Below are 11652 nucleotides of genomic sequence, written 5' to 3'. Positions count from 1 at the left end.
TATGCTCAGTGTATTATTTTTTTTTTTTTTCACTTGTCATCCTTCACAGCTTCCCTTCTTTACATTCCACCTCCAAATATTGTTTTGTTTAAGGAAGGAAAAAAAAAAAAAACCCATCCTGGTGACAATTTGCATAATATGTTAATGCTGATATGCATCCAGACATCTGGATGGCATTTTAATATCTCATTCTCATTCAGACAAGTAGGAACTACACAGATGGGAGAGACAATTTTAAGAGCATTGTTGTAAACAAATAAGGCAGCCAGGAAATCAAACAGGCTGCACGATGGCTCTGTGGCTGAGGATGTGCTCCTGACACGTTGTGGCTGCACAGAGAGCTGCCTGCTCCACTCCCAGCTGCACCAGGAGGTAAATGCAGGGCTGCAAATGGAGATTGGGATCATTTCATGGCAAGTTCCCTTCCCAACCTGTGGTAGTTCCAGTTGTGGGTTTCTCTGGGTCTGGATTGAAGGCACTGAAAACAGTAATTCATGTTTGGACTCGGGTGTTTATTATTTAAAACAGTCTCACTGATATGAGTTGGGCAGATTTTCATTAGAAGGCACAAAATGGCCAACAATCTCTTGTTCCAAGGTCTCCTAAAACTAAACTATCCAATGAAGAGCTGACACCTGGATTATTCTCCCTTTTAACCCAATAACTGATCCCACAGAGCCCCCAATGCAGACTTTGCTGCCCAATGACAAAATGCCACCCAACCCATGGAGAGAAGGAAGAAGCATGAAGAAGAAACCCAGCACCAATTTTCCTTTATGATTCCAGCCTGTTCCCTGTGCTGTAGTAATGATTCCAGGAGACATTCCCATCAACCTGTGGATGATTTCCACCACTGGATTTTCTTTTCCCACGAGAGAAGTTTCTCTCCTGCTCTGTCTCTCTCACTTCTCCTTTTTTCTGAGCCCAAATTTTGTGTGCTGTGGCCAAGCTGTGAGCCAGGCAGCAGCAGATTGAAGCTGTCACCAGGATTGGGATCAGGAGCAGAACTGGAAGTTGGAATCTGGGCCAGGAACTCTTCTAATGCAGCTTGGAAAACTTAATGTGCTGTATCTTAAAGTTTGCCTTAAAATAAAATAAAAAAGTCAATAAAACTTTAATCCTAAGCATGCTAACATTGACAAATTTAGTTAAAAGAAGGATAAAAATAGTCATTTAAATTTTTAGTCTGCAAATTGTGAGATTGCAAACAGCATTTGCTCTCCAAGAGGATTCTGTATTTTGTTCACACAGCTGGATTTTTGTGATGGCTGGGACAGGCTTAAAGAAAATCAGGATCTAATTGTTCCTCCTTCAAGCCTGGTGATGATGGAGCTATTGTGGCAACCTGAATATCTGGGGAAAAAAAACATTTATAACAAATGATTCTCTGATCACAGAGTGCTGGAAAGCAGGAAAACTAATAAATGATGATTGGAATAGAAAACAGGAGACAGAGGCTTTAAAAGCAGAGATTTGTTTGTTTAAGGCAGCTGGGGCTGAGGTGTTCTCTCACCAGGGTTCTGCTCATTCCATTCTCATCCCTCCACCTTCCCCTCCTTGGAATTTCCCCCCTCCCGGAATTAAGGAAGAAGCTCAGAGAACCCAAAGTTATTTTTGAAGTCAATCATTTTCCCAAATATCAATCTTCCTGCACCTCAGCATCCCCCAGAAATTTTTATAGGATTGCAGGAGCTTTTGGTGAAAGGTTTCCATAAAATATGTATGAATTCACTGTATACACCCAGCAAAAGGAGAACATATATATCACAGCAGATCATATTTTTGTGTCATCTTTGGTGAGAAAATATAGATCAATTGATTCTAAACTGTTTTCTGGGACTGGAACAGCACAAAAAGCACTGGGTAACATGCTGACCACAGGAAGAGTTATTGTCTAATGGGTTTTCCCCATTTGGATCTGTAACATACAATCCCACCTTGAATGAAATCGAATTTCATTGTTGTCTCCTATTCTTCATCAACAAGTGAAAAACCAGAAAAGCAGTTCCAGCTCAATCACTTAAACCACAGCCACATTAAAACCCTTCAGCTGAAAATTTACAACAACTTCTATGTGAAGAATTTACAACAACTTCTATGTGATGTCTTGTTCCTCAAGCCAGCTTCCACAGCCAATGTCTTTTCAAAACCATTGAAATTCCTCCAAAACAACGAAGCTGCTCGTTCAGGCTGCATGATTAAATTTGGGGATTTGAAGGCAAGTGAACACAGAGCATTAAAGCAGCCAGTATTGATCTGCGTGATGAGCATAATCCCCGCTGCTGGACGAGGTGGAGAGGAGCAATCTCAGTGCCTGGAGATGACTGAAAGCTGCTCTCCCTTTGTGCAGCCCTGCTTTGGTGGCACAAGATCAGCTGGTAAATTGAGGGATCATCAGGGCTAATCTTATAAAGGATTTTTAAAAATATTCTCAGGATTTTGGGTACCTTGATTTCTTTAAAGAAGCTGTCAGTGCAGGGATGTTCCACAGCAGCATCAGGTGCACGCAGAAAACCTCCCAGCACTGATTTCATTGTTAAAAAGAGGTTTAATTAAAATGAAAGGGGCTCCTTTCAAGTTGTTCCAGGCTTCAGCTGCTTACCTGAATCAATTAAAAAAAAAAAAAAAAAGAAAAAAGGTGGGATTGTCTCCTCCAACAGATCTTTTGGAATTGCTCCAATACTCTGTGTAATTTGAGACTTAGGACAGCTCTTCATTCTAACCAAGATAATAAAATTTCACAGAAGAAAAAGCATCCCATGGTGTGCAGAGGTGGATGAAGGCAAAAAAGCATCAAAATGCTCCATTTCTCTCCCTGCTCTCAGAAATTCTGGCGTGTAAAACCAGGAAAGGCTTTGCAGCAAAGGGCCAAGGGGAAAATGGAAGTGAGAGGGAAGAGATGGACTTTGCTCAGGGATTTAACTGTGACTCTGTCGCTCTCCAGAATCCCATCTCCAGCCTTCTGATGGTGCTGAACCTCTTGGGGCTCTCTCAAAATTGATTAGTTTGTTTTTTAGAAAACCAGAGATTACAACACTTCCCCACCAATCTGCTTTCCATGTGTTCTTGGATTTCAGTGTGGCAAATCCTTGCTTTTTACAGAGAAGTTGACCAGAAAAGGCAGAATAGAGAGACAAAGGCAAAGCCCTGGAGCTCCAGGGAAAGAGGATCTGATTCTGCTAATCCTCAATAATTCCCTTATTTTCTTGTGGACCACGTGGCAAAAGTCCTGCTGCTCTTTTCTCCTCTGTCATCTTGTGTTATTAAAATTCCCTTCCATCCTCCATCTCCATGCAAAATAATCTCTGTCCTAAAATGGTATCAAGTCAGCAAACTCATCCTGAAAGAACAGGGAACACTCCTCAGCAATTTGCATCCAAATTGTGGATAAAAATTGGGGATTCATCCTCTGTCCCTCCAGCTGGCGGGAGAGAGGCAAGGCTTTGTTTTTATCTGTGTATTATGTACACTATTCATAATTGAAATGGTAATTTTTAATGTTCCTGGCTGGTTTTTGTTCAGTGAGATCCATTCCACCCTCCTGCCTTGGGAGGGGGATATCTTAATCATATTTATGGCATTTATAAAAGTCATTCAAACCTTCTATTTTATGAGATCTGAGGCATGTAGAGAATTTCTACTGAGAATCATCTTTTTTTCCCCCCTACCCCAACAGGAGAAAGGACTGCATTAAATTATCTGAAATTTAAATGCATTAGCTGCTAGCCAGGGCGAATTTTCATATAAATTAATATTGTTATTGTATTTTAATAAAGCCACGGCATTTATGGAATTATGCAGACATCAATTACTTGGAGGTATCCTGGAACAATTATTGACTTCATGCATCAGCTATTCCCTCCCTTCCAAACCAGTTGCACTCTTCAGGAACACCATCCATCAACAAGCCATAAAACCACATTTCCAAAGCCATCGCTGATAGAAGAAGCCCCCTGAGCCCACGACATCCTAATGTGTGGCTGTGTAATTAAAATTTTGACATATGCAAGGAGTTGTAAGATAGATAAAAGAGGCTGGGTTGTAAATAGAAGTTGAAAGGCTCCCAGCAGATGGCTGGTTTGTGGCAGAGCCAAGAGATGACAAACAGATGGTTTAGGTGTGAAGGACAGGCTGGGAGAGCTGGGTGGGAATGGGAGACAGCTCTGTGGGGTTTTGCTTGGAGAGGAGGTTAAACATTTCACATGTTTCTATTTGCACTCCCAGCAATGTGCCAGTGGGAAAAGGCCAACGGCACAGCCCAAGAATAATAAAAATAATAATCAGTACCCAGGCATTGCAGACAGGCTTCGGGGAGGCAAAATCTGTGCGAGCTCAGCTCTCACCTGAGAGCTCAGCCACTGCCACCCCAAATCCTGTGAGAGAGCCCAGTTGGCTTAATTCAAACAGAAATATTCAAAATTGGGGCAAAATCAGATTGCTGATATTTACAGGTGCCTGAAGAGCAGATTTAGTCACGCTGTAAATGAACTGGAGCTTGCAGGCTCCTCGCTTGTCTCCAAGTGCTGTGTTGAGTGTGTGATGAGTGAGTTCAGCTCAAATTTAGGTGATTCTGCACCAAAATGATGACCAGAAGGAATCTCCTCTGGGCAGAAAGATCAAATCAAATATCATTTACTTTTGTTAAACAATGGCAAGTCTGAATTCACAATCAAATTCAAATTATAATGCTGCCAATCCAATTCTTGAGTTCAGTTCCCTGTTACATTTTGAGTCTCTCCTATTTTTCAGACAACTCTGCATCAGCAGCTACAAAACAGAAGAATTTCTGCACAATAATGGGCAAAAGATCCTTTTTAGTAACCAAAATCAAATTTCCTAAGAACAACAAAGGTGCAGGGTTAGAGTTAGGGTGTAAGATACAGGGTGCTCTCTGACCAGATTCTATGGGAAAATTTCATCCATGTAGTAAAAGAGAGACATTTATGCAAAACAGTCAATCAATATTTATTCTTTCCCCTTACTACAAAAAAGCTATTTACATTTGAACCAGCATTTCTGTCTCTGAGAAGTGAATTTCTGCAAAGCAACTGTTACATGGGAAGCATTTTTTAAGCCTAAATAAATTTTAACTTGCAAAAACCCAATATAATTGTGAGTTTTGTGTAGGTTTTTGCTCAACATTAATAAGAAATTGTAGTTTTACTGGAAGGGAAACACTGGAGTGCTGATAAAACCAGTGCATTCTAGAAAGGCTTGGAGTTTTTTCTCACAACTATTTGAAAGACTGGTACAATCTGTTGCCTCAAGAATCAAACCAAAATGTCCTGTGGTAAATAATCCTTAAAACATCCCCTGCTTGTCTTTGAGGAGTTCCCACAAACTGGTGGAAAACAATTCATGAAGATAATTCAGGTTTTCCTGCCTTACCAAGCCCAGTTGCTCCAAGCCTGCCCTGGGAAGGAGGAGCCTTGGGAGGTGCAGGTTTAGATTTTATCCCTGGCCACAAACTGGTGAAAGATAATTCATTAAAATAATTTGTGTTTTCCTGCCTTACCAAGCCCAGGAGTTGTTCCAAGCTTGACCTAGGAAGGAGATGCCTTGGGAAGTGCAGGTTTAAATTTTATCCCTGGCCACATGTGGGATCTCAGCACCTCAGTCCTGAGGTGTCACCGAGACCACCCTTGGGGGGCTCGGGAGTCCTGGAATGTTCCAGAAGTGTCTGGTGGCTGGACTTTGATCCTACACAGGAGACGACACCTGTATGAGGATAGGAGGGTTTCACCGGGGTGAATGGTGAAGGGATTGGTTAATTAGAGGGTGAACACAGGGTTTAGGATTTCTGTACAGGGGGGTTTAGAGAAGTAAGATGGAGGAATTGGGGCGTGTCCTGTCCTTCTTCTTCTTCTTCTTCTTCTCCTCCATCTTCTGTGGTGATGGTGGCACTTTGGGATTGGTTATTACTGAAAGTGCACCGGGCAATAAGAATAAATGGTATTGGGGAAAAATGATAAATATTGTACACGTAACATTGGGTATAAAGATAGGTGACTGTCCGGAGGCCAGCACAGTGTGCTCATGGCTGGCTGCTGAGCAGAGCTCTGTCGAGCCGAAAGAAAATCTTTTAGATAAACAATTAATAAACATAAAGACCGAAAGAAGAACTGAAGCCTCTTCTCGTCCTTCGATACGCGGGCTGCCCCAAGGCCACTCCGGGCCCTTCCAGGCCCTTCAAACAGCCGAAAACCGGACAGCCACAAACTGGTGAAAGATAATTCATTAAAATAATTCCTGTTTTTCTTTCTTAGGAAAGATGCTCCAAACCCACCCTGGGAAGGAGGAGCCTTGGGAAGTGCAGGTTTGGATTTTATCTCTGCTTTAACTCCATCTGCACCCATCCTGCTGCCTGAATTATCTGTCAGTGCCTGCCAAGCTCCCTGTCCTTATTTTTCTGCCTGGAGAGGAGAAGAAATTTATATATAATTGAGATATAAATGCATATATAAATTTATATATAATTTTATATATAAATTTTATATATATATATTTAAAAATATAAATATATAATAAATATACAAATAAATATATATAAATATTATATAGAAAATATAATATATATTCATATAGTATACTTATATATTTATTTATTATATATAATTATATTTATTTATTTAGTATATATTATCTATTTATTTATTATCTATTTATTTTTATATAAGATATATATTAATAAATATAAATAAATATAAATAAATATAAATAAATAGGTATGAATATATATATTAAAATATATAAATTTATATATAATTTATATAAAATTATATAATTTATATATAAATTATATATAAAATATATAATTTATAGCTGGGGCTATAAATTATTCTCAGGATTAACTTATTTGACCTACCCTTTATTATTATTATTATTATTATTATTATTATTATTATTATTATTATTATTATTATTATTATTATTATTATTATTATTATTGTTATTACTATTTTGGCAAAATTTTCTGCTTTGGCTAAATTTTATTTTGACTGTCACTTGTCATGTTTTCTTTTTTATCTCTCTCTTGTATCCCTCTTTTTTCTCCTTGATTTTTTCTCTCTGCCTCTGTCTCACTGTCCAAGGGAGATGATTTTTTGTGTTCTGACAGCTGAGGCTGTGTCACAAGAATATTACAAACTACATCCTTCACAAGTTTCCAGTAGCCACAAACATTTGCTCTAAAAATCTGTGTAGGATTTTGTTGAGGATATTATTTCTATAAATCTGGATGATATCTATATAAATACTTATTAATAATGTGCAAATAAAATATATTGATATATTCTCAAGGCCTAATAGAAACCACAGAAGCACAAATGTCTCACAGAAATAATTGAAGCACATAATAAATGTGAGCACAGATTGGTCTTATTTTTGTGTAGGGGATTGTTCTCATGTAAAAATGATATTTGAATATCAAACAGCCAGACCTATTTGGGGATATGTATTTTTCAAATGTATTTAAAGCACTAATAATATATTTAGATATAATATGTACTTATTATACTTATATATTTAGATGTAACTTGTTCTCAAAAAATAAAAAGCTCACCTCTGTCCCTGTCTTTAAACCCCCAAAAAAATCTTAAAATAACCCCTATGACACTAAACCCCCAAAAATACCTTAAAATAATCCCTATAACACTAAACCCCCAGAAATACCTTCAAGCACTCCCTACCACAGTCCCTGCTCTCTGGGTGAGGCAGGGAGATGCCAAAGGGATTTCTCAAACAGATCTGATCTTTGCTCTCTGCTTCCATCAGGACTGTGGCAGAGTAATGGTTAATTTTGGTTTGCTCTGTGAGGATAAAACCCTGGAGCTCATTACCCTGGAGTCAATGATTTCTCCAGATGACTTCAGATTTAAAGTGTCCTGAGTGAGACCAGAACCTGACCCATAATTTGTTTTTTTTTTTAAGTTATGAGGGTTTTTTTGCACCATCATCCACCTGAACACTCACTTCACTCACCCATCAATAGTCACACTTTAAAGGATGATTTCCTACCAATGACCTGTGGAAATTGGGCCCTTCAAATAATAAAAAAAGACCCCAATGACAACACCACCTGCCCCCCATCCAGCCCTTTGTTTGCCTTAGAGAAGGGCTGGAGTGATGAGGAAGTGAAAGGAGAGATCATTTCTAATTTTCACATTTCCCAGTTAAGTGGCTCCATGCATCCCCATTTATTGGGAGCCAATCATGGGAGCAGTGACAAAACATCCTTTGAGTTCCACAGATCTTTTCCTGAACACCTCAGAGAGGGGAAAAGTGGAATCCTGGCATTTGTCAACATTTACAACCCATATAATTATAAATTTGAGGTTTTTGGGGCATGGAAAACAACCAACTGTCCTTAGGCTGCAAAATTCCCATGTCCACCTCAGATTTTCCTATGGACAATCCCTAGGGCAGAATCACAGCCCTACAAGCAATAAAATGACCATTTTCCTAACAATAAAACCTGATGGAAAACCAGAAAATATAATTTCTCTGGTGTTTCTTTACTCACCTGATGCAGATCTAAAGGGAAAGTGATGTGGCCAGTGATGGAGGGAGGTGCTGCAGGGTCCCAACCTGTGGAGAGGAGCTGGAAGGGACAGAAAATTGTCTGAGAATAGAGGATGGGGGAAATACAGGGGTGTAAAATGTAGGGGGTGTAAAATACAAAGGGTGTAAAATATAGGGGGTGTAAAATGTAGGGGGTGTAAAATACAGAGAGTGTAAAACACAAGAGGTGTAAAATGTAGGGTGTGTAAAATGTAGGGTGTGTAAAATGTAGGGTGTGTAAAATACAAAGGGTGTAAAATATAGGGGGTGTAAAATGTAGGGGGTGTAAAATACAGAGAGTGTAAAATATAAGGGGTGTAAAATGTAGGGTGTGTAAAATGTAGGGTGTGTAAAATACAAAGGGTGTAAAATATAGGGTGTGTAAAATGTAGGGGGTATAAAATACAGAGAGTGTAAAACACAGAGCGTGTAAAATATAGGGTGTGTGAAATGTAGGGTGTGTAAAGTACAGAAAGTGTAAAATACAAGAGGTGTAAAATGTAAGGTGTGTAAAATGTAGGGTGTGTGAAGTGTAGGGTGTGTAAAGCACAGAGTGTAAAATACAGAGGGTGTAAAATATTGGGTGCATAAAATACAGGGGTGCAAAATGCAAGGTGTGTAAAATACAAAGGGTGTAAATATAGGGTGTGTAAAATACAGGAGGTGTAAAGTACAGGGCGTGTAAAATCCAGAGGGTGTAGAATGTAGAGTGTGTGAAGTACAGGGTGTATAAAATCCAGAGGGTGTAAAATACAGGGTGAAAAATAGGATTGTAAAGTAAGGTGTGTAAAAGCAGGGTGTAATCAAGGGGGGTAAAATACAAAGGGTGTTAATATAGGGTGTGTAAAATACAGGGGCTGTAAAGGACAGGGTGTGTAAAATTCAGAGGGTGTAAAATACAGGGGGTGTAAAATACAGGGGGTGTAAAATACAGGGGGTGTAAAACATAGGATGTGTAAAGTTAAGGGTGTGTAAAACAGGGTGTGTAAAGTACAGGGTGTGTAAAATCCAGAGGGTGTAAAATACAGGGGGTATAAAATACAGGATGTGTAAAATACAGGGTGTAAAATAGGTGAAACATAGTAGTGTGTAAAGTTAAGGGTGTGTAAAATACAGGGTGTGTAAAGTACAGGGTGTGTAAAATCCAGAGGGTGTAAAATACAGGGGGTATAAAATACAGGATGTGTAAAATACAGGGTGTGCAAAATGTAGTGTGAAAAACATAGGGTGTGTAAAGTACATGGTGTGTAAAATACAGGGTGTGTAAAATACAGGGTATGCATAACATGACAGAAGATGTGTACTGGACACAGAAAGCTGAAAATCTTGGGATTTGGGGAATTATCCCTCTCCATTTGGGAGAGAAAGCCAGAAAAGCAGAGGGTGAGCCCCAGCTGATCCCCTGCAGCGCCTCACCTCTCCTGAGCCTTCTCCAAACCCATCCCCTCATCCAAAGGTCCAGCCCCATCTGCAGCTTGGCAGAGCAAGGATCCAATCTTCTGACCTTGCTCAGCTCTGCTGCTCTGTGCTTGGCCTTCTCCAGAACTGTGCTGGGAAATTGTACAAAACATTTATATGTGAACATATGTACAGGTCATTGTATGTGTGTTTATATAAATATATGGGTGTGCAGGTTGAGATTGCAAATACACATTGAAGCAAACCCAGTGTGTTTTAAAAGAGAACAGAAGCTTTAAGCAAATGGAGGTTAAAGAGATCAGGTTGTCAATTAAACAGAAAAATTCCTGTTAAAAAGCAAATAAAACATCACTAAGCACAATCATTATGATCTGGTTTCTGATACCTCATTAAAAATATGAAAAATATTAAAAAATTAAAAGTATTTTGAATTATTTTAAAAGAGGAAGCAAAACAACTTGTAGTGCTGACACTGAAACAAATGGAACCAGCAAACCCCACCAAGCACAGCCCTCCTCAGAGCAGAAACACCTCATGGAGAGAGGTTGTTTGACCATTGCATTTGCTGACAAAATTATCAAGACCAAGATGATTGGGCTGAGTAAGATGAGATTTACAAGAAAAAGGAACAGTAACATGGAAAAACAGAGGTGAAGGGTTTTATTCGAACTGAGAAATTGCATTCATTATTTAAACACAGGGCAGGGGTGGAATGAGATGAATTTAAGGGCCCTCCCAACCCAATGTGGCTGTGCCATGAACATCCTCCCTGTGCCATGGCACCAGAACTGCATCCTCAAAATACCCAGAGGCTGCATAATTTATGAATTAAATAATAGATAATGCTAGAAATGCAGACTCAGAAAATGTCCTTTCATCCTTACTCAGAGTTTGGAGTACACACACACTCGGATGTTCACACGTGGGGATAGAAAAGCATTTTTTCTGATGGTAGGAGTTTTCTGTCTCCTCTGACAGCATGAAAAGCCAAAATAATTCAGCATCAGGTTGGAATAGATCTGTTGTGAGCAGCAATGCATCTGGGGCTGTGATAACATGAACAATCCCAAGCAAAATTTTATTTCTCCAGAGCATCTCCCTGTTTAAGCTGCTTTTCCTTATCCTTCAAGGCTATGGCCTACATCCATCTGGAGAAACTTCTCCAACTGCACAGCACATTTCTGAACTTCCCTCAAAAGCCAGGACCCCTCTGAGTTATTAAACCATTAAAGGCCTCTGTCACCCCCAATATTGAGGTTACTCATTGAGTGATTAAAGCAGTTTAATTGCAGCTGCAGCAGGAAAAACACAGCACCCACTTTGTGAGATCAGGACAATCCCAGCTGGTCAGAACAGGGGCTGAAGTGTTGCTAATTAAAAGGCAGCTGATGGAAAAGGAACTTCAAATATTGTTCCTAATGCTATGAAAAGAATGTTGGTTGATTCTTCCTTGCACTAAGGAAATTTAGCTTAAATGTATTAAAAATCCTTCATTAATTTGATTTACCTGAGTTCCTTTAGGTTTGGAGGCTGAATGTGCTTCCGAGATGGGAAATGACAAATCAATCAATTTGCCCTCAGCAATCAGCAGCTGCTTTAATCCTGAAAAACCCTAAAACCAGGGAGTCCCTAAACATTCCACACACATCCCATGACTTTCTGACATAATTTTGC

This window comes from Zonotrichia leucophrys, chromosome 12, assembly GCF_028769735.1.
Source record: "Zonotrichia leucophrys gambelii isolate GWCS_2022_RI chromosome 12, RI_Zleu_2.0, whole genome shotgun sequence".
Lineage (NCBI taxonomy): Eukaryota > Metazoa > Chordata > Aves > Passeriformes > Passerellidae > Zonotrichia > Zonotrichia leucophrys.
The sequence above is the reverse complement of the archived record's forward strand: the minus strand, read 5'-3'. Positions refer to the sequence as shown.